The sequence below is a fragment of the Triturus cristatus genome, chromosome 3_1 (assembly GCF_964204655.1).
Source record: "Triturus cristatus chromosome 3_1, aTriCri1.1, whole genome shotgun sequence".
NCBI classification, from domain to species: Eukaryota; Metazoa; Chordata; class Amphibia; order Caudata; family Salamandridae; genus Triturus; species Triturus cristatus.
The window spans coordinates 372,918,646-372,941,575 of record NC_140583.1 but is presented as its reverse complement, the minus strand read 5'-3'; the positions used below and the strand labels follow the sequence as shown (position 1 = coordinate 372,941,575).

General features: G+C 48.8%; 1 long non-coding RNA gene across 1 annotated transcript in view; it reads left to right on the top strand.

Annotated features, from left to right (window-relative positions):
• The first annotated feature begins 811 nt into the window (after window positions 1-811).
• Window positions 812-22,930, top strand: part of LOC146860291 (uncharacterized) — a 147,822-nt gene continuing 125,703 nt past the window's right edge. Inside the window, exons 1-2 of the long non-coding RNA XR_014979128.1 lie at window positions 812-967; window positions 20,420-20,598. This is a non-coding gene — a long non-coding RNA (uncharacterized LOC146860291). The remainder of the gene's footprint in view (window positions 968-20,419; window positions 20,599-22,930) is intronic.

Sequence of the window (22,930 nt, the reverse complement as noted above, 5' to 3'; positions counted from 1 at the left end):
CCGAGCCACAGAAGCTGGTATTAACTCTGTCACTCAGAAAGGTCCCAGGGGTAAAGGGGGAATGGGAGTGAGAGAAAAGAGATGAAGAATCTTCTGTGCGAATGTGATACCTCTGTTTTCACTGACCGATTTCTTCGGTTCTATCTTGGGGATTGAAGTTCACTCTAATGAATTCTGGCAGATTTCTTTTTATGTCTAAAATGAGATATATAATGATGCCAGTGAAATAACTTAGCTGTTGATATAATAACGCTTAGTAAAATGACACAAGTGATTATTCTTCCAATACCTAATATAACATTCAAGGACTCCTGAATGATTTCTCTCTGAATTTTGGGTTGCTAAATGACTGCGTTATTTGTTCTGTCATTTTAGTCCTGTAGATAAACAAATAAACAATGTCCCAAGGATTCTGATTAATTACATACTAGGTTACAACTGTTGCGCTACAATTGCATTGGGTAAACTCGGAGTTAGTAAACTGTGATACCTGTTTAGAATACTTTAAAACATATCAAAAGTCCAAAAACTTAAAAGTATTTGAGTCCCTTCGAAAGTTCCTTGAGCACTTGCTATGCGCTCTTTATTATCCCTCCATTTAAAGAAATGAATTTGACATCTTAGCAAAAGTTTGTGCGCCCTTCTTTTACTAAAAGCAGTCTTTTCTTGAATGACTTTTTCCTTTTTAGCACTTCCTTAAACAAATAAACAATGTACTCACCGATAGATGCCTTCTATCAGTACAGGGAATTAACTTCACCTTTGTCAATTTACTCTTCCTAGGATCGCGATACCGGAAGGGGAACGAGGAGGGAAAGATCCGGTCTTTGGAGGAGAGGGGAATTCCGGAACCAAGGCCGCCATGGGAGATTGCCTGAACTGAAGATGGGGGTTGGCGGCAAGGAGAGGCAGGAAACAACCGGAAGGTCGCAGAGGATCCAGGAGCTGAACCGGAGCGAAGAATCAGGTAAGTGCTGGATTTGCCGAGACGAAGACGAGACCAAGTGCCTCATGATAGCGCGGGCGGTTAAATACTTCTCTAGCGCTCGTGCTGATTTCCATGAACGCGTGCATCATGTTTCAAAGTTTGCACGTGGAATATTAATAAACATCTGTTTGGGATTAGCGCTCACGTGTACTTCTTTTTTTTGTTGTAAATCTTTTATTAAACAAACTTCAGCTTATTAGTTGCAGTACAGAGGATGCAATGAAGACTGGCATTACGGTGACAATGGGTGCAATCAAACATAGCAATATATCACTTGGAAAGACTATGGGGAGGGGGGTCATCATAATAAACAGTGTGAGGCAGTTGGCATATATCACCACGGTAGGAATACCACAATCCCCACACGCGGGTCCACTTTCTGGAACAGCCTCGAGCCACATATACTGTCTTTTACCTATACATGGACCAATCAAGGTTCTTCTTCCAGGCCTCTACTGTGGGAGGGTGAGATGCTCCCCATAACTGTGCAAGGTTCCCCTTGGCAAGCATTAGCCCCAGAGTGACCCACTGTGTCAAGAAAACATTCAGGTCTGTCGGTTCCCATATATACAAAAGGCATCTACGGGCTTCAAGGAGGAGGTGTGTGGATAGTACCATGTTAATAGTGTCATGTATCTCCCGCCAGTAGGGTCGAATAAGGTCAAATTCCCAAATGAGGTGCATAAAAGTACCCCCTTGTCAGCAACCTCATCTACAGTCCCCCCCGTCAGCTCTTCCCATCTGCACCAGCCGGGGTCCTGTAATGTATATCCTATGGAGGATTTTAAGCTGAACCAGTCTAAGCCATGCTGGGATAGCCACGACTCTTGGTGAGGATACTGCCTCCTGCCATTCCTTGTCGTCCATCTCGATACCATCCCCCGTCCATTTCTCCCGCAATAAATTAAGAGGATCTGGCATGTTGTTTATAATTTTTTTGTAAATCAAGGAGATAGTTTTGTCGGGGAGGTGCTCATCTAGTATTCTATCCTCTAACGTTAGAGACTCTGGAAGGGTGGTGCCCTGCGGCAGAAGGGACCGCAAGGCATGCTGGATCTGTGTATAGCGGAAGTGTTCTGTGTCAGGAAGGTCAAAGTGCTGTTGCATGGTGATAAACGATCTGACAGCCAATTTCTCCCAGAGGACCCTGATGTGTGAAATCCCAGTAAGGTCCCACCGGTCAAACCCCTTTGATCACAAGAGTCTACCCAGTTGTTCGGAATCCCACAGGGGGTTGCCATTGGCATTTAGTGGCGGTATGCCAAACATGCACCGAGTGCTGGGTAGGCCCAGTCAATTTAAAGTGTTGAGGTTTGGAGTAAAGAACTCTGGAGTAGGATATAGGTGCCGTGGTTAATGGCAGCTAGGTGAGCCGCCCAATAGTATTTTTTGATGTCAGGGAGGGTGATGCCTCCATCGTACCAGTTCAGGGTGAGCTTAGTTAAGGCAATACTCGGCTTCCCGTCCCACAGCAGGTAACAATGGAGGCCCTCAACCTCTTTAAAATAGGACACTGGAACTGGATCCATAGAATTCTGCAGGCCGTACAAAAAATGGGGCAAGGACATCATTTTAAAAAGGGCTGCCCTGCCTAGTAGGGAGAGAGGGAGAGACTTCCAGTTAGCTATTTCCCTCCGCAGCCTAGCCAGGGGCGAGAGTAAGTTCCGAGAATACCGAAGTGACGGGTCTAAGGAGAGAAAACCCCCAGGTACTTGAAGCCCTCTGTGTTAATTTGTATAGGGCAGCCCTTTGGTGGAATGGGCGGCTTGCCCGCTAGAACAAACAGCAGGGACTTACCCCAATTAGCAGAGTATCCAGAGAATCTGCCGAAATTCGCCAGGATATCTAAGATCACTATAAGGGACCGTCTCTGAGAGGCCAAATACAATAGGATGTCATCCGTATAGAGTGAAATGTGGTCTTCCCACTCCAGGGACCAGCGTAGCCCTCGTATAACTGGCTCTCGACATATCCATGCCGCCAGAGGTTCCAACGCTAAGGCGGACAAGAGAGGGGAGAGACTCAGTTCAAAAGTGGATGACTTTTTATTGTTCACCACCACTTGCGCCAAAGGTTTAGCGTATAGGAGCTAGCTCTTGGATGACAGATATTCGGACTAATACCCTGTGAACTCTACGCAGATTGAGAGCTGTGTTGCGATGAGGGATAATGCCGGACTAGTCCGGATGGACTAGTTTCCCAATCACCATGACCAGCCGATTGGCCAGGAGCTTGGCCAGAATCTTAGGCTCAGCATTCAAAAGAGAGTTCAGGCGGTACGACGCACAGTCAATTTTGGGTTTCCCTTCCTTGTGAATAGCAACTACGGTGGCCATTCTCTGATCTCTAGGGAGTGGCCCTTTGTCTCTGGATTCTTCAAACATGGACTGCAGATGTGGGCCAGTTTGTCCAGCCGAAGATTGTATAGTTCGATAGGAAGACCATTGGGACCAGAGGCCTCCCCAGCTTTTAAGGATCTAATCGCCTTCGCTATCTCGTCCGGTGAGATTGCGCTCTCTAGAATGTCGCAGTCCCCCACTGAGAGTTTGGGGAGTACAATACCCGCCAACAGCTCACAGGAGCCTTCTACCTAGTAGGGGGCGAAGGCAGAGTAGACAACACTAAAGTGATCAGCAAACATGTCCACAATGCCCTGTGGATCTGTGAGAGGGTCACCTCCTTTTTCGCAGAGTTCAGGCACCAACATGCTCACCCATTTTTTTTTTATCAAGCCAGGCTAATAACTTACCTGCCTTATCCCCTAGGTCGTATTTCCGCCCTTGTTTATTTCTCCCCATGGTTTTGGCCTGTTCAGTTACTAGAGCTATATACTCCTGTTGTCGGAGCTTCAAGTAATGGAGTTTGTCCGGTGTGACCCCCAAATCAAGGTCAGTCTCCAAGCGACTTATCTCGGTCTCATTGTTAGCGATCTCCTTCTGGTTTTTTTCTTCGTTCCGGAGATCAAAGACAAGGCTTGATCACGGATTACCGTCTTAAAAGCCTCCCATAACGTCTGAGTGGAGGCCACAGATCCATCATTCTCCATAAAATAGTTATCGATTGCTCTGGTGAGTTCAGTACGAATTTTGGGATCTTGTAGGTACCATGGGTTGACAGGGGCCACTCTCCCCACCTGCTTATAGTTGAGAACTAGGTGAAGCCAAGCCAGAGATGGATCTGAAATACTACTGGCCAGGTGCCTATTCGCGTGTATGTGTGTGGCCTGAGACGCAGGTACTAAGAAGTAATCTATGCGAGAGAGGCTCCCATGGCCCCCGAGTGAAAGGTGTATTGCATTGTGCTTGGGTAGAAGGTCCGCCATCTGTCTACCAACCCCATGGTGTCAAGGAACTCAGGGAGCCAGTGCAATGACGTTCCCACCTCCCGGGGAGTGCCGGTCGAGGCCGCCCGAGACCACCGAGTTAAAGTCGCCCCCTAGTATTAACAGGCCCTCTGGAAGAGTGAGCAGGATATTTCCGAGGTCTATGAAAGTGGTGGCTTGTAAGCTGGGTGGTACATAGACCGACATGAGTGTAATAGGGTGCCCTCCCACATGCCTGAGACTCCGATGTATCTACCCCTATCGTCTGTCCAAGTGGCATGCGCTGCGAGCAGAAAGGAATTCCTGATCATGATTCCCACCCCTCTCGAACTGGAAGGGAACCCTGCATGAGCCAACATGGTGTATCTCCATCTGTGCATGGTCTTACATGTGTTACCGATCAAGTGGGTTTCTTGAAGCAATATGATATCAGTGGTCTGACGCTTGATGTATTGGAGGACAACGCTGCGTTTGATTTTATCCCCCAGCCCGTTGACATTCCAACTCAGTATCTCAATACCTTTGTCCCATTGTGTAGCCATGATAGGTGAGAAAAAGTCGCCATGTCCTCAGTGTATACTGTCGCATGTTGCTGATGCAGTACTGTAACTAAAACCAAACAAAGTTCCCCCTCCCAACAACGCCCCACCCCACTGCCCTGCACTCTGGGCATAGAACTGCCCATCAGAAAACTTGCAGAGTGCCTGTCGCCCTTGTAGAGAACTAAACATAGAAGAAAAAGAGGGGGTGGAGTATTCCGTCACCCCGTCCGCGGTTGACTTAATTGTACTTCCCCCAATAAAGATGTAGGCACCAACTTCGTAGGAGTCAATAGTTGTAAAAAATCACAATAGCAAAACAACACACCACCCGATCCAACCTCACCCTAGGTGCGAAATGCTCAGTTCTGGTTCAAATGAGGGCTCGGCCTCATAGTCAGTGGAGCAGCGGAGTAACTCCCTCCCTTTCACTGCAGTCGTGCGGGCTTCCGTCTTCTCTGTTTGAGATCCAGTCTGCCGCCTCTTCCTGATGGACGAAAAACCAAACCCTCCCCTCCACCTTGACTCAGGGACGTGCTAGGAATAGCATTGAGTATTTCAGACCCCTCTCTTTTAGATCCCTCTTCACCACAAGGAAAGTGCGTCTCTGCTTTTGCATCCTCTGTGTGAAGTCCGGGAAAAAGGTGATATGTGCATTTTCGTAGCGGACGGGGGCCCCCAATCTGGCATTCTGGAGGATAACATCCCTGTCACGAAAGTTCAGGACTCTAGCCAGCATCGGGCGTGGAGGAGCCCCAGGCCTGGGACGGCTGCCCAGAACCCTGTGGGCCCTTTCGATAACAAAAAATGTGCTGAGGCCTTTAGGTTGCAAATGCTTCAGGATAAGGTCCTCAACAACAAGGTCCGGGGATTGTCCCTCCGCCTTATCAGGAACTCCCAAAAAGCGCAAGTTATTGCGCCAAAGGCACCCTCGTAATCATCCAGCTTTAGTTCTCAAGATTTACGGAAATTCTGAAGGTCCTGGACTTCACCCTGAAGTTGCATGACATCCCCGATCAAGCTGGTCGTGGTGACTTCCACTTGTTTGACCTTTTCATTCAGTTTAGCCAGGTCAGCCCTGATGAGGTTAACGTCTATCGCCATGGTGTCCATTTTGTTCTCCAGGGAGGTCTTGATGCCCGTGATAGCGTCCATAACATCTTTCAGCGATAGTTCCTGATCTGCATCGCCCTGTTCACTTTGGGAGGCGCCTCTGGACTGCAGCATGTCTTTAGGTATGGCGTAGCAGTCCAATTTGTTGGATTGCGACATTTTAGGCCCTCGGGTCCCCGCGGTCTTGCTCTTATCCATTGCTCTGATATGTGTTGATACTGGCGCTTGCAAAGTTCAAGCCAGGCAGATGGAGAGCACTATAAGATGGACCTGGTCTAAATGTGTCCCGCTGGGCTGATAGACACCTGCCCGCCGTGTAGATGATGCCAGGATATGATGCACAACTAAAAGCCGCTGTAGGCCAAAACCTGCTGCGCCTCCTCCTCTAAGGCCGGGATTCTGCGCTTTTGCCTACTCTGGCACCCAGGTCCTGGCAGTGATTGTAGGCTAGGCTCTGTCCCTGGGTGAATGGAAAAGGGGGGGGGGGAGGGTTCCGTCAATATCCCCGCTCCCGTGTGCTGATCGTAGTGGGGAGAGCTCAGATAGCGGAGGGGTTGATCTCCCCTGTGCACCAGTTCAGTGCGGTGCCCCCAGGACCCCTGCTCCTCACTGCACCTTAAACCGTACAATAGCTGGCTGCCTCCGTCAGCGATATCTCAGTCAGGGATGTTGCAGCCCGGTTTCTCACCCTGCACTGGGCACTTGCCGGCCGCCAGCTTCCACCTCTGCTGGTCGTCGAAATGGCGCCCGGACTCGGGGCTCTCCAGCCCGATCCTGGCTCGTTTTGGACCCCCAACAGCACCTGACCCACTCTGCCATCAGTCTGCATGCGGGGATTGTGCACACCCCACACCGCTGCGGCCGGGCCCCGAGTCGACTGCAAGGCCCAATGCCACCACAGGAGGCCAAGGACACCGCCGCATCAGTATCGCGGCACCCAGTGGCACTGTGAGTCCCGGCGTCAACAATGCGGGTAGGCCCCAATCTACGGGCCACCGCAACCTCGGCCACAGACGGCGGTTGGAGTGGGGGTGGTAGGATCGGTGCTGCCGAACCTCCAATTCACCTTTTCAGCCTTGGGGAGTGCAGATACAGGTAACGGATAGATGTGGGGAGAGTCAGGGTGACGGAGCTACTCTCTAAGCGGCCATCTCGGATTGATGCTTGGCCATGCCCCCCTCACGTGTAATTCTTGTTTTCTGACTTGTGAGATGAAACGCTGCAAACTGCACAGAGTCCTCATGATCTTTCCAAGAGTTTTGTCTTTTAAAACAATCATATGCTCTCATTCTATCATGTGCAGTTCTTTCATAATAAGTTTATCTCTATAGCAGAGATACACCATATCAGGGTTACATAAGACATAGCTAAACTGGTACAAGAAAGGAGCTATGCATATAAACATAAACCAATGAAAATAAGAAACATTGGTAAAACAATGAAATAAAGAGTTTGACCAATTGAGCGCCAGGAAGGTTTAGCATGGATTGCAACCTGCTAAGAGGGTTTAGCATGAGTGAGGACTTTGGGGTTCATGACAATTCTCCCCCGCAACGGCCGTCCTACAGGTCGTGGTTTAGCGGGGTTAAGTCAGTCAAAGCGTCTAACTAACCTAGGGGCAATCACATGGGAAGCCGGTTCCTAGGATCATTCAGATTTATCATGCCCTTTCCAATCAATCAGATAGTACAATTTTTTATTTATTCTTTTTGCATCGACAATTCGATTGACTTCATATTTAAGATAATCGCCTATGATGATTGGAGGTGGTGGGTTATCTTTTCTAGTTCCTGGATAGTGAGGTTTCAATAGAGAAACGTGAAATACTGGATGGATTACATACGTATCTGGTAATTTTAGTTTCATAGTAACTGGATTTACAATTTTTTGAATGGGAAATGGCCCTAAAAATCTCGGTTGTAATTTTCTTGGACCATCTAGTTGGATGTTGCGAGTAGACAACCATACTAAATCCCTTACTTGATATGAGGGTTCAGGAGATCGGTGTTTGTCGGCCTGTGTTTTTGTGTTAATTGTTTTCTGAGCCAAGCGTTTCCTAGCTTTTTCTTGTATTGATTGTAATTCCTTTATTTTATCGGATACAGATGGTGCTAGAGTCTGGGTGAATGGAGTATGTGTAGGAATACTACGAGGCTGGTAACCTGTGGAAAAATAGAATGGGGAACAACCCAGAGCTGAATGGATACTGTTGGACTTGGCCCTTCTGGCAGGTTCACCCCTGAACTTTTTTGCTTTTTACTGGTGACTTGGTGTGGTGATTTTTTGGTTTCTGCGCACTTTCCCTGTGTCCCAGGGTAAAGTGCGTGCGCGCTCTGAGTGCATGTGGTGAGATAGGCCTGCCCTCCCATAGGAATGCATGGGGAATGTATGTGTCCCTAGTAGTTCCTGATGCGTGGGGTGTGCAGGCCCGAGTTTGGTATGTGCGGACTCGTGGGAGTGAATGCTGCGCGATGATGTGTGCGGCGTGCATGTACCTAGTATGGAAGTGCCACTTCTAGAAGTGGGCACTTCTGTGTGCAGTGTGTCTGTCGCGTGCTTGGCTGGTCATGTCATGTGACGGGCTAGGGATTCCCCAGAGTCAGGATGAGTCACCCAGTGGTGAATGGGGAGATCAGCAGCTAGATGGGTGGGAGGAGTACACCTGGGTCCTGAATAGGGCAGGGTTTTCCACACACAATGCTGGCTCCGCCCCCTGTGGTGCGACTGACGACCCTAGCCCTGCCAGTGAATAGAGTGAGGGGCTGAGCACATCAAGGGTGCTCCCCAACCAGCTGCGACTGGTTTTCCCCCTCACCCTGAACCAAGAACAAAGACTTTTACTGTATAAAAAGGGGCTGTGTCCCCTTACAAGTTGTTCTCTGCCAGGATCTTACCTGAGGGGGCTGCTGCTGCTGGACCAGAGGACCGCCACTTGGATTACCTCCCTGCCTGGAGGCCCAGTGAGCTGGCTCTGGGTCCAACCTTGCCCCCACCCCTGCCCTGCTGCATGCAGGGGAAAACTTTGCTGGACTTTGTTGGGATCGTCCTTTAAGCGCTGGGAGCGCTTTATTTTCCCCCTAGGGCGCCTGAAAGCGCCTTTCATTCGCTTATAGCGCTAGGAGCGCTTTAATTGGGTCCAGCAGCGCGGCGCTGCAATTATCAGCGAGGGAACCCCCACGTAGGGATTCCCCACTATTTTGCAATATTCGGAGCGGGTGCCCACCCCGCATTGTGTGCTTGTTGTTAAATATTCCTACGGCGGGTGCCCACCCCGCCGTATACTGCATCACGAGGGAGCCTACCCCTCTTATTGCCGAGTTTTGAAATCACCGCCGCGGCAGGGCTCACAGGAAGTCAGGCGGCCGAGGGCGGGCCTCCGGGACACCCAGGACCGGAAGTAGGAGGGCGGGAGCCTACCCCGCCTCCCACCGAGGACTCGCGTTTTTTTGCAAGCCCCGGAGCCGGCAGGAGCCTACCCTGCGCCCCGGGGTACCGAGGAGAGAAGCGCCGTCCGGACCGGGGAGAGAAGCGCCGCCATCCTGAGTCCCCGAGCGGGACTCCACCCTAACGCGGCCGGTGACTGAGACCGGCACCTCCTTCCCAGTGAGTGGGGCTCTGGCCGGGAGGGCGTACGAAGCAGCCAAGGAGGTTGCTGAGCGCGGGGGCGCTCCCACGAGGCACCCAGTGTTTGATAAGAGCCCAGGGAGGCTCTAAGCGAACAGGGGCATTTGGGTTGAAGAGTCCCCCGTGTGGGACTCCAACGTCGGGGGCATTTCTTTCGCACCCAGAGCGGCCCCGGAAGACAGCGGGCCGCTCCCACGCCTACGGGGGCACTTCTTCCGTGTTTTCGAGTGGCCCCAGATGGTAGCGGGCCACTCCCACCTTGCCCCCATTGTTTCTCGAGCCTAGAAGGCTCTAGGAGGCATTTCCTGGTTCACGAGCCCACGAGGCTCCACGGGGGCAGAAGTTGTGTAGAGCACAAAGGCTCCGACGACGGGGGCATTTCTTTGATGATCTTGAGTCCCTGAGCAGGACTCCAACAACGCCGTGGTTGTTTGATTGAAGCCCACAAGGCAGCCCCATTGTCATAGCTCAGAGAGGGCTCCAAAGGCACAGTAGTGCCCTCACTCATTTTGTCCAGCTGCCCAGCACTTAGTGGGCAGCTGCAACGTTTAGGTTGTACATTGTGCGCCTGGCTTGCGCAGTCGCGCCCTGACATTATTGGATTGGTCATTTCTGCACCCCTGAGAGGCCAGTTGGCCTGGGGACAGTTTTTCTGTATTGTGCCCTCCCCTAGGGTACCTGGTGATTTGCATATAGGTACTTTTGCGCCTGCGCAATGTCCTCATGATATTTTCCTTCCTAACTGTGTTTATACATTGGAGATTGTTTTACTAATAGTAGTCATGCTAGTGTGTTCATGTTTCCCTGCGTGATATATTCCTAAAGGTGGTTAGGGTTGCGTAGGTGGTACTTACCCGATGCTAGTGTGATGACGCTGAGGTCATTATTGCGCCAGTAGTTACTGGTTGTGTGCTATATATTCTATCTTTAGTGCTACAGTGATTGTATGTGCTATGTTCTAAAATATTATTCCTACGTTCTAAGTGCTATTTCTACAAGGTGCTAATTCCTGACAGTGGTCCATGTGGCCCTGTCCCCTGTATATATAATCCCTTGTAAATTCTGCCCGTGCCTGTTGGCACATTGTAAAGTGTGTGTTTTTATCTAATGTGTTGTGTATAATACAAAGGTTATTTTTATATAATACCTTGTGTGGAGTTTCCTTTGTGGTGGGCCTTGGGTGTTGTTGCTGGGTGCGCGCTCAAACGCTTTACACATCGCCTCAGAGATAAGCCTGACTGCTCGTGCCAAGCTACCAAGGGGGTGAGCAGGGGTTATCTTTTGCGTGTACCTTCCTTGCCCTGACTAGAGTGGTGGTTTCTGCCTGACTTAGGCGCAAGCCTTAGCCAACCAGAAATCGCCATTTCTAACATTGGTGATCAGCGGTGGGATTTGGACTTGCGTTTGCGCTGTACCGCAGCGGCAACTGGCCGCACTACAAAACTCTGCATTTAGATAAATCACATGGTATAGGGATTATTGTTCTAAGTTTGTTTTTAATTGTCATTTCTTTGGAAATGTGTTTTTGTGCACTGTGAGTTAGGTGTCCCTAGCTCGGGAGGGTAGATCATCCCCCTTAGTGCATTGTGTTTTCTGGATTCACCAGAGGGTGGGATCCAGTGGTGGCAGCGTAATAGTGTCCAGTACATTTGTCCCCCGCCCTGCGCCCAGAGTTGGTACCTGTGTCACGTGGTGGTCAGGTTGAGGAATCAGGGGTGGTAGAAACTGTCTTACCAGTCCGAGGGGAGGGTTGTGTGTGGATGAATGGTGTGTGGCACTAGGCAAGTGAGTGTGAGTTCTCTGGGATAGAGAGCTTGCTGAATCCTTTGTGAATTGTGTACTCCTGTGTTAAACACAGACCCCTAGGTTCCCTGTGTGATCTTTTCTCTAGAACGTCTGCCAGAATGGAGCCTGATTTTGATCCCAGTGATCTAGTTTATTACGGTATGCAGGAGTTGGAAGGGTTCTGTAGGGAGAGAAACATAGGGGTGAGAGAGTCAGACACTGTGTACGAACTGAGGAACCACATGATTAGATGGCAAACAGGTGAATGGGAACGTGAGCGCAGGGAGGAAGAAAGGGCCCGGGCCTCACACCTGGAGGGTGGTGGGTCTGTGGGGAGCCCTGAAGATTCAGAAGGAGATGACAGTACCTGGACGCCAGTAGAGAGTGAGGACCCCGTAGGTAGGGAGTCCCTTGCTGGGTCCAGCGTAGGAGCTAGTGCCTCATTCTTTTCCCTGTCCCCTGAGCACAGTGGTAGTTTTCTGGATTCCCCAGTGAGGGTGGAGTCCAGTGGTGGCAGCAATATAAAGTGCAGTATAGAGAGTCCCAGTCCCAGTTCCCCGAGTATGGTACCTGTTTCCCAAGAGGAGGAGTATAGGTTGAAATTCAGGGGCAGTAGGAAACTGTCTCACCAGTCTTGGGAGGAGTTTTTGGAGGGATGTAATGAGGCACTGTCCGATTGGGTGGAGCAGTACTCGGAACGTACGTATAACAGCCTGTATGATCTGGTTCTCAAAGAACACCTGCTCAGTTGTTGTGTGCCGGGGTTGCGCCAACACCTGTTGGGGTGTGGATTGTCTGAGCCATTTGAGCTTGCAGAAAAGGCAGACCATTGGGAAAGTGCTAGAGGTCCTCTAGTGTCATTAGTGAGTGATTCCAACAATAGTGGGTCAGAGATCCTCCAGCCCAGCGTGGTGGAGGAGGCTCAGTGTAGCCCAGCTAGGTCCCAGGATAGCGAGGAGGGTGTAGGGGCTCACTGCCTGGCTCAGTGGAGCAGGAGTGAGGGGGTGACCGAGGGTCCCCAGACGCCCGAAACCCTGCCTCAGGACTTGGATGGTTTCATGAGGGAACACCAAGTTGGGGACCTAGGCTGTCCTGTTAGTCCACTTGAGGAAGATCTCTTAGTGAGTGGAGGACCTGGAGCGCCTGTAAACAGGGCTCCTGTGGTTCTGGAGTCTGGCAGTACCGCTCCGGTAGGGAGGGTACAGGAGTCCAGCGTGAGTGATTGGAGGATGAGTTCCCCAGTGGAAGAGCCGGTGGGTCAGGGACTTCCCAGTTGGGCTAGGATCCCGTGTAGTGACCAGGGTGACACCACTTCTGTTCTGGGGGATCTCCGTGCACTGTCAGGTGGACAGGGGACGGGAGATCAGTGCCAGACAGACAGTCGCTCGACATATGTGTCATTTGATAGCCTCAGGGGGATGGAGTGTAAATACCCCAAAGTCCTGGAGTGCCAGGCGATTATTCCACCAAAGGTTCTAGGCCGGAGGTTGGAAGGCCAGGTTCGGGATCAGCCTGACCTGAAGGGTGGGACGTCTGTAACCAGCGTCCCGACCGGTTCTTCTTCCAGAGGTACCGCCCCAGTTGGTAGGGAGCAGGGTTCTGGAAGGGGGTGCAGAGGGTGGGAGAGCCCACCTCTGACCCCGGTGCAACCTGAGGGATTAAACCCTGGGTTGGAATGGCGTTCTAGGTGTACCCCTCGCCGGAGGAGGAGGAACCCTAGGAGAAGAGGTAGGGGGAGGAGAGCCTTCCCTGAGACTCCTGGTCCGCCTGAGGGTGTAGACCTTAGGCTGGAGAACCAGTGGCAGTCTAGTCCTGTCTTGCAGAGAGGAAGAGTGGAGAATGGCCGCTATGTGCCAGGGGTTACTACCCCCCTCTCTGTGATTAGGCAAGGACCGGTGGCACCTGGGTGGCCTAGGGCCTGGTCTTGGCCGCGGACGGCCTGGGAGTACCAGTGGGGTAGCCCAGTTGGTCCAGACAGTGGTGTTAGAAAGAATTTCATGGGTTCACCGTGGCGTAGAACCGGAGGGTGTCCCTGCAGTTGCGGGCCCGCGTCCGTGTTCTATCGCCCCAAGCAGGGAAGTCCATCACGGTGGTGATTGGGCTGCCCTGCGTTTTGGCTGGAAGGGGGTTGTGTTGGACTTGGCCCTTCTGGCAGGTTCACCCCTGAACTTTTTTGCTTTTTACTGGTGACTTGGTGTGGTGATTTTTTGGTTTCTGCGCACTTTCCCTGTGTCCCAGGGTAAAGTGCGTGTGCGCTCTGAGTGCATGTGGTGAGATAGGCCTGCCCTCCCATAGGAATGCATGGGGAATGTATGTGTCCCTAGTAGTTCCTGATGCGTGGAGTGTGCAGGCCCGAGTTTGGTATGTGCGGACTCGTGGGAGTGAATGCTGCGCGATGATGTGTGCGGCGTGCATGTACCTAGTATGGAAGTGCCACTTCTAGAAGTGGGCACTTCTGTGTGCAGTGTGTCTGTCACGTGATTGGCTGGTCATGTCATGTGACGGGCTAGGGATTCCCCAGAGTCAGGATGAGTCACCCAGTGGTGAATGGGGAGATCAGCAGCTAGATGGGTGGGAGGAGTACACCTGGGTCCTGAATAGGGCAGGGTTTTCCACACACAATGCTGGCTCCGCCCCCTGTGGTGCGACTGACGACCCTAGCCCTGCCAGTGAATAGAGTGAGGGGCTGAGCACATCAAGGGTGCTCCCCAACCAGCTGCGACTGGTTTTCCCCCTCACCCTGAACCAAGAACAAAGACTTTTGCTGTATAAAAAGGGGCTGTGTCCCCTTACAAGTTGTTCTCTGCCAGGATCTTACCTGAGGGGGCTGCTGCTGCTGGACCAGAGGACTGCCACTTGGATTACCTCCCTGCCTGGAGGCCCAGTGAGCTGGCTCTGGGTCCAACCTTGCCCCCACCCCTGCCCTGCTGCATGCAGGGGAAAACTTTGCTGGACTTTGTTGGGATCGTCCTTTAAGCGCTGGGAGCGCTTTATTTTCCCCCTAGGGCGCCTGAAAGCGCCTTTCATTCGCTTATAGCGCTAGGAGCGCTTTAATTGGGTCCAGCAGCGCGGCGCTGCAATTATCAGCGAGGGAACCCCGACGTAGGGATTCCCCGCTATTTTGCAATATTCGGAGCGGGTGCCCACCCCGCATTGTGTGCTTGTTGGCGGGTGCCCACCCCGCTTATTTAAATATTCCTACGGCGGGTGCCCACCCCGCCGTATACTGCATCACGAGGGAGCCTACCCCTCTTATTGCCGAGTTTTGAAATCACCGCCGCGGCCGGGCTCACAGGAAGTCAGGCGGCCGAGGGCGGGCCTCCGGGACACCCAGGACCGGAAGTAGGAGGGCGGGAGCCTACCCCGCCTCCCACCGAGGACTCGCGTTTTTTTGCAAGCCCCGGAGCCGGCAGGAGCCTACCCTGCGCCCCGGGGTACTGAGGAGAGAAGCTCCGTCCGGACCGGGGAGAGAAGCGCCGCCCTCCTGAGTCCCCGAGCGGGACTCCACCCTAACGCGGCCGGTGACCGAGACCGGCACCTCCTTCCCGGTGAGTGGGGCTCTGGCCGGGAGGGCGTACGAAGCAGCCGAGGAGGTTGCTGAGCGCGGGGGCGCTCCCACGAGGCACCCAGTGTTTGATAAGAGCCCAGGGAGGCTCTAAGCGAACAGGGGCATTTGGATTGAAGAGTCCCCCGTGTGGGACTCCAACGTCGGGGGCATTTCTTTCGCACCCAGAGCGGCCCCGGAAGACAGCGGGCCGCTCCCACGCCTACGGGGGCACTTCTTCCGTGTTTTCGAGTGGCCGCAGATGGCAGCGGGCCCCTCCCACCTTGCCCCCATTGTTTCTCGAGCCTAGAAGGCTCTAGGAGGCATTTCCTGGTTCACAAGCCCACGAGGCTCCACGGGGGCAGAAGTTGTGTAGAGCACAAAGGCTCCGACGACGGGGGCATTTCTTTGATGATCTTGAGTCCCTGAGCAGGACTCCAACAACGCCGTGGTTGTTTGATTGAAGCCCACAAGGCAGCCCCATTGTCATAGCTCAGAGAGGGCTCCAAAGGCACAGTAGTGCCCTCACTCATTTTGTCCAGCTGCCCAGCACTTAGTGGGCAGCTGCAACGTTTAGGTTGTACATTGTGCGCCTGGCTTGCGCAGTCGCGCCCTGACATTATTGGATTGGTCATTTCTGCACCCCTGAGAGGCCAGTTGGCCGGGGGACAGTTTTTCTGTAGTGTGCCCTCCCCTAGGGTACCTGGTGATTTGCATATAGGTACTTTTGCGCCTGCGCAATGTCCTCATGATATTTTCCTTCCTAACTGTGTTTATACATTGGAGATTGTTTTACTAATAGTAGTCATGCTAGTGTGTTCATGTTTCCCTGCGTGATATATTCCTAAAGGTGGTTAGGGTTGCGTAGGTGGTACTTACCCGATGCTAGTGTGATGACGCTGAGGTCATTATTGCGCCAGTAGTTACTGGTTGTGTGCTATATGTTCTATCTTTAGTGCTACAGTGATTGTATGTGCTATGTTCTAAAATATTATTCCTACGTTCTAAGTGCTATTTCTCCAAGGTGCTAATTCCTGACAGTGGTCCATGTGGCCCTGTCCCCTGTATATATAATCCCTTGTAAATTCTGCCCGTGCCTGTTGGCACATTGTAAAGTGTGTGTTTTTATCTAATGTGTTGTGTATAATACAAAGGTTATTTTTATATAATACCTTGTGTGGAGTTTCCTTTGTGGTGGGCCTTGGGTGTTGTTGCTGGGTGCGCGTGCAAACGCTTTACACATCGCCTCAGAGATAAGCCTGACTGCTCGTGCCAAGCTACCAAGGGGGTGAGCAGGGGTTATCTTTTGCGTGTTCCTTCCTTGCCCTGACTAGAGTGGTGGTTTCTGCCTGACTTAGGCGCAAGCCTTAGCCAACCAGAAATCGCCATTTCTAACAGATACTATTATTATAGTAAAATTGGGCTAAGGGAAGAGCTTTATCCAATTGGGAGGTTAGTGTTGCTGCGGAACATCGTAAGGTTTGTTCTACATACTTGTTTACCTTTTCGGTATGTCCATCCGTCTGGGGTTAGAAGGCAGATGATAAAGCCACTTCAATACCCATTTGCCCACAGAGATTTTTCCAAAACTTAAAAATGAATTGTGGGCCTCTGTCTGAAACAATTTTGATCGGCAAGCCATGTAATCTAATTATATGTTTAATGAATATGTTGCTGAAATCTTTTGCTGTGGGTACCTTCTTCAGGGGGATAAAATGACCCATTTTGGATAGTAAATCAAGAAAAATTGCAATGGTTGTAAAAGAATTTGAGGTAGGAAGGTTGGTTATAAAATCGACACTAATAGTATGCCAAGGGATTAATGGAATTGGTAATGGCTGCAAGAGTCCGGCTGGGGCAATGTGCATAGATTTATTAAGGGCACAAATGGGGCACCTTTTTAGATATTCCTGAATGTCTTTTCTTATAGTATCCCACCAGAAATTTTGTTCACATAAGTCCAGAGTTTTTTGGATACAAGGATGTCCTGCGAAACCTGAATCATGATGCCACATTATGATTTGTTCTCTTTTTTCTTTAGATGGAATAAATAGTTTATTTTTATGGAACAGATACCCATCCTTGATTGAATTATGTGCCTTAAGTTTCCAATCGTTCTGATTATTCTTTTGAGATTCAATTTTACCTTTTGTTAGGAAGGAGTCAGATTGAGTCAAAGCCACAATGCGTTCAGTTGGTATAAGTTGTTGAGCTTGACTTCTAAGACCTTTCAAGTCCTTCTCATTTAGTCGGGATAAGGTGTCTGACAATACTTGTTTCTTCTTCAGTTTTTGAAAAAATAAGTATGTCGCCTATGTAGACTATAACACTGATGTCGAGGAGATCATGAAAGACTTCATTTATAAAATTTTGAATTGCCACTGGGGTGTTACATAAACCGAACGGCATTACTGTATATTCAAATAATCCAAACTTTGTTTGAAACACTGTCTTTCATTCATCACCCTCTTTGATGCGTATCAAATGATACGCGCCCCGAAGATCCAATTTAGTTTAGAGTGTTCAACCTCTAGAAGAACAGGAATCAGAGTAGGAGGATAAAATTTTTTACTGTGGCTTTATTCACTGCGCCGTAGTCTTTACATGCTCTAAGATCTCCTGATTTTTTAGACACGAAAAAGAGTGGAGATGACACAGGAGAGGTGGAATGCTGAAGAAATCCTTTTTCAAGAAGATCATCAAGATAGCTTCGTAAATACTGGGTTTCAGGTTCTGTAAGAGCGTATATGCGACTAGAGGGTAAAGGGGCTCCAGGTATTAAATCAATCCTGCAGTCGTAGACCCTATTAGAAGGAAGCTTGGTAGCTTGGACAGGGTCAAAGACATCTGAATATTCTTTATAGATATTAGGTAAGGTGTCTTGCTCTACTTGTGCACTAGCACAGTGTATAGTGTATATAGGATCTTCCTGATAATAATGGCTCCGGCAAAAATTGAATCCAAACTCGTAGTTCTTTGAACCCAGTCTATACTAGGGTTATGTTTTTCTAACCAAGGTATCCCTCGAATAATTCCAAAGGTTGGTGTATCAATCAAATCGAATATTATTTGTTCAGTGTGACCATTTTTGCTTACAATAGTGAAGGGTATTGTATGAAATAGAATCATTCCGGAAGATAGGGCGGAACCATTAATAGCTCTCACTGGCTCTGGTTTGGACTTAGGTATTTGTGTAATGCCTAGTTTCTGTGCTAACTGGATATCAAAAAAGTTTCCAGTAGCACCAGAGTCTAGTAGTATGGGAAAAATGTGTCTTTGTTGAACTGTGATTATTACAGTCATTAACCCGTTCCCCGCTCATGACGGAACCACTCCGTCATGAGCCACGGGTGCCGTGTGCTCATGACGGAGTGGTTTCGTCATGCTGCGGCCGTTGGCGGCCGCTCTTCCCACGCGGCGCTAATTCCCCGCCTGTGCGGGTGATTAGCGCAAGTGGGTGGAGTCATGACGGAACCACTCCGTCATTAGCACAGCTTGCCCGTGACTCATGACGGCGTGATTCCGTCATGAGCATAGCGGCGCCGCAAACCCCCCAAACACCCCCAGCGCTGCAGTGAAGGGGTTAAGAGCATCATGTGTCTTGGGATGTTTTTATTATTGCTTATGATGTGGTTTGAGATCTGTTTATTTCTTTTTCCCGAAGAGACGATCTCCTCCTTCTTCAAGACAATTAGTTTCACGATTCAGATTGTTCTGATTTCAGTGACACTGCAATTTTCTTACTCTGAGGTTTTACTGTGCATTCCTTGGCGAAATGCCCTGCCTTACCACAATAGAGACATAACTTTTTCTTACGTCTCCTTTCTTTCTCTTCAAGAGTCAGTGGACCTCTAATGCCACCTATCTTCATAGGCTCTGGTTCACTACTTTTAAGTTCCTTATCCTTTCTGTCTGACTTAAATACAAAGGGTCAGAAGTCTGTCTGGGTTCTTTCACACTTACTTTCACTCAATATGTGATCTAGTCTGACTACATGAACGATGAATTCTCCATAGTCATCTGGTAAATCAACTATGTGCGCCAGGGAATCTTTTAGATCATCTTTTAAACCTATATAAAACAGTGAGGTACGCTTTTCCTCTGGACAACTTGTTTCGGTAAGAAGTCGATTGAATGTAGTAATATACGTAAGAAAGTCTTTGGTTCCCTGACGGAGATTTAAAAGCTCATTGTCACTGGATTGCACAAAAACATGACGAGAAAATAAACGTGTCATTGCTTCTTTAAATTTATCAACATTTTGCAAAAGGGGGTCATGTAAACCGTTCTGGATTTGCAAAAGGAACTGGGGTAGGTGACACTACTGTTACTTGTATGTTTTGATCAGGCTGTTGTGAATTAGTACTTAAGGAATGTGGAATGAATTTAGGGTGTGTCAAAACTGGTCGTGTGTCTGAATCCTTTGGTTCTCTCCATTGTGTGAACTCTGCCCTACTCTTAGTTAGTTCATCCATGAGAATTTGATTCTCATGTTTAACTTGCTGCATCTCAGCTTGTAATTCTCTAATAACCTCACTGAGTTGTGAAAGTTGTGATTTCTCCCCAGGAAATTCCATGTTTGATCGTCGCCAAAAGGAGCGTAGTGAGGCTTGGTCCTCTGTCAAGATAAGCACCCACCTGAGTCTCCTGCTTTCCGTTGGCGACGAGCGAACCCAAGTCTCCCCAGAAATGTCTGGAGGCACAGAATCTAGTATTAACTCTGTCACTCAGAAAGGTCCCAGGGGGAAAGGGAGTATGGGAGTGAGAGAAAAGAGATGTAGAATCTTCCGTGCGAATGCGATACCTCTGTTTTCATTGACCGATTTCTTCAGTTCTATCTTGGGGATTGAAATTCGCTCTCCTGAATTCTGAAAGATTACTTGTTATGTCTAAAATGAGATATACAATTATGTCAGTGAAATAACTTATCTGTTGATATATTAACACTTAGTAAAATAACACAATTGATTATTCTTCCAATACCTAATATAACATTCAAGGACTCCTGAAGGATTTCTCTCAGATTTTTGGGTTGCTAAATGACTGCGTTATTTGTTCTGTCATTTTAGTCCTGTAGATAAACAAATAAACAATGTCCCAAGGACTCTGATTAATTATATACTAGGTTAAATAAAAACTGTTGTGCTACAATTGCATTGGGTAATCTCGGAGTTAGTCAACTGTGATACCTGTTTAGAATACTTTAAAACATCAAAACGTTCAAAAACAAGTGTCTCTTAAAAGTATTTGAGTCCATTCAAAAGTTCCTTGAGCACTTGCTTCGCGCTCTTTATATTGCTTCCTTTTAAAGAAATTAATTTGACACCTTAGCAAACGTTTGTGCGCCCTACTTTTTTAAAAGCAGTCTTTTCTTGAATTAGTTCTTCAAGAGTTACTTTTTCCTTTTTAGTGCTTCCTTAAATAACTAAACAATGTACTCACCAATAGATGCCTCCTATCAGTACAGGGAATAAACTTCACCTTTGTCCTTTTACTCTTTCTAGGGTCGCGATACCGGAAGGGGAACGGGGAGTGAAAGATCCAGTCTTTGGAGGAGAGGGGAATCCAGGAACCAAGGCCGCCACGGGAGATTGCCTGAAGACGGGGGTTGGCGACAATGATAGGCAGAAAACAACCGGAGGGTTACAGAGGATCCATGAGCTGAACCAGAACGAATAATCAGGTAAGTGCTGGGATTTGCCGAAGACGAGACAAAGCGCGTTATGATAGCACGGGCGGTTTAAATACTTCTCTAGCGCTCGTGCTGATTTCCATGAACGCGTGCATCACGTTTCGCAGTTTGCACATGGAATATTAATGAACATCTGTTTGGGATTAGCGCTCACGTGTAATTCTTGTTTTCTGACTTTTGAGACGACACGCTGCAAACTGCACAGAGTCCTCGTGATGTTTCCAAGAGTTTTGTCTTTTTAATACAAACATATGCTCTCATTCAATCATGTGCAGTTCTTTCATCATAAGTTTATCTCTATATCAGAGCTACATCATATCAGGGTTACATAAGACATAGCTAAACTCTTACAAGAAAGGAGCTATGCATATAAACATATGTCAATGAAAATAAGAAAACAATGGGAAAACAATGAAATAAAGAGCTTGACCAATTGAGCACCAGGAAGGTTTAGAATGGATTGAAACCTGCTAAGAGGGTTTAGCATGAGTGAGGACGTTGGGGTTCATGACATCTTTCTGCATTTCTGTTGTTTCTTCCTGCATCTTTCTTTCTTTTTCTGCACTTCTCTTGCCTCTTTCTGCACATCTCTTCTACTTTCTGCACCCCTCTTGCCTTTTTCTCCACCCCTCTTCTCCCTTTCTGCATGTCTGTTGCTTCTTTGTGCACTTCTCTTGCCTCTATCTCCACCCTTCATCCCTCTTTCTGCATGTCTGTTGCTTTTTTCTGCGATTATCTTGTGTGTTTCTGTACCTCTCTTTCTTATTTCTGTACCCCTTGTGCATCTTTCTGCACCCATCTTCTCTTTCTGCACCCCTCTTGCCTCTTTCTCCATCTCTCTTTCCTCTTTATGCACGTCTAATGCTTATTTCTCATCTCTCTTGTTTATTTCTCCACCCCTCTTCCCTCTTTTTGAACCCCTCTTCCCTCTTTCTGCACACCTGTTCCCTCTTTCTGCATCCCTGCTGCCTCTTTCTGCACCTCTGTGTGAGAAGTTGGCCTGGTATATGCTGTCCACTATTTATAGTGGGCACCCTGTACCAGTCCAAACAACCCCTTCTTGGTTATAGGTAAAAGACAACCTTTATTGAAAGCTATCCTAGTGGTAGCTATGGAGAGCAGCCTTCAGGCTAAGTCTTGAAGGAATGTAAAGCAGCTTGTTTTACCAGTCTATAATCTCTTTAGTGCCTAAATGAAAGACAACCACACCAGGTATATAAATAAAATATATGTATTTATTTCTAAACACACCCTCCTAGACTTTTTATGAGGCTAGAGGTCAAAACACATATGTTACACTTCAAATAGGACAGTAATAAGCACAAATACACGTCAAGGCCTAGGGGCGAGCCAAACCATGTATTAAAATAGTGGTATAAGAACCACGACTTAACTAGACACGAGGCCTAGAGGGATGTATGTCATTACAACGCACACTTTTACAACGCATGCACTTACAACGCATTTTTTACAACGCAACTTCCACTACAACGCATTCCATTACATAGCATGACACTACAATGCATGTTTAAAAACTACCTTTACAACGCATTCCATTACATCGCATACTACCTTTAGAACGCATACCATTACAACGCATAGTATAGGGGTAAAAATTACTATTCTAACTCCAGGGGGTGCAACAGTAGGGTAAGTGTTGGATTGCGTTGTAATGGTATGCGTTGTAAAGGTAGTATGCGATGTATGGAATGCGTTGTAAAGGTAGTTTTTAAACATGCGTTGTAGTGTTATGCTATGTATTGGAATGCGTTGTAGTGGATGTTGCGTTGTAAAAATGTTGTTGTAAGTGTAGTGCGTTGTAACAGTTGCGTTGTAAAGGTTGTTCACCGGCCTAGAGCCTGTAGAATCGCTGGGACCCCAAGGAACCACCCAAGGTAGTGACACAGGGGACCCACGGGGGACGTGTACAGTGTAGGAACACTGCCGCAAGCTCCCGTTAGCTTCTATGGGGAAAGTCGCGGTTCGATTTTTAAAGATTAGGGACACTTAGAGTTGAGTCAGGATCAAACCCTTGGGACTTAGGAAGTTCTAAGGTCCACACCCACGGGAGTACCGAAGTACTCATGTTACTTCACCCAGGGAAGCCGGGTGCATAGATGTCAAATGGTGTCGGGTTGCGTTGTTGATTTCAGTGGGAGCTGGCGAAGAAGTGCTGTTGCCGGGAAGATGCGAAGTGTCCGAAGAGATCCAAGCCTGGATCAAAGATGAGAAGAACCTGAAAGCAGAGGGGACAGAGTCTGGGTCACTAGCCAGTGACCAGGAAAGCGATAGGCAGATGCCCACTGATGTCGGGTGATTTTAG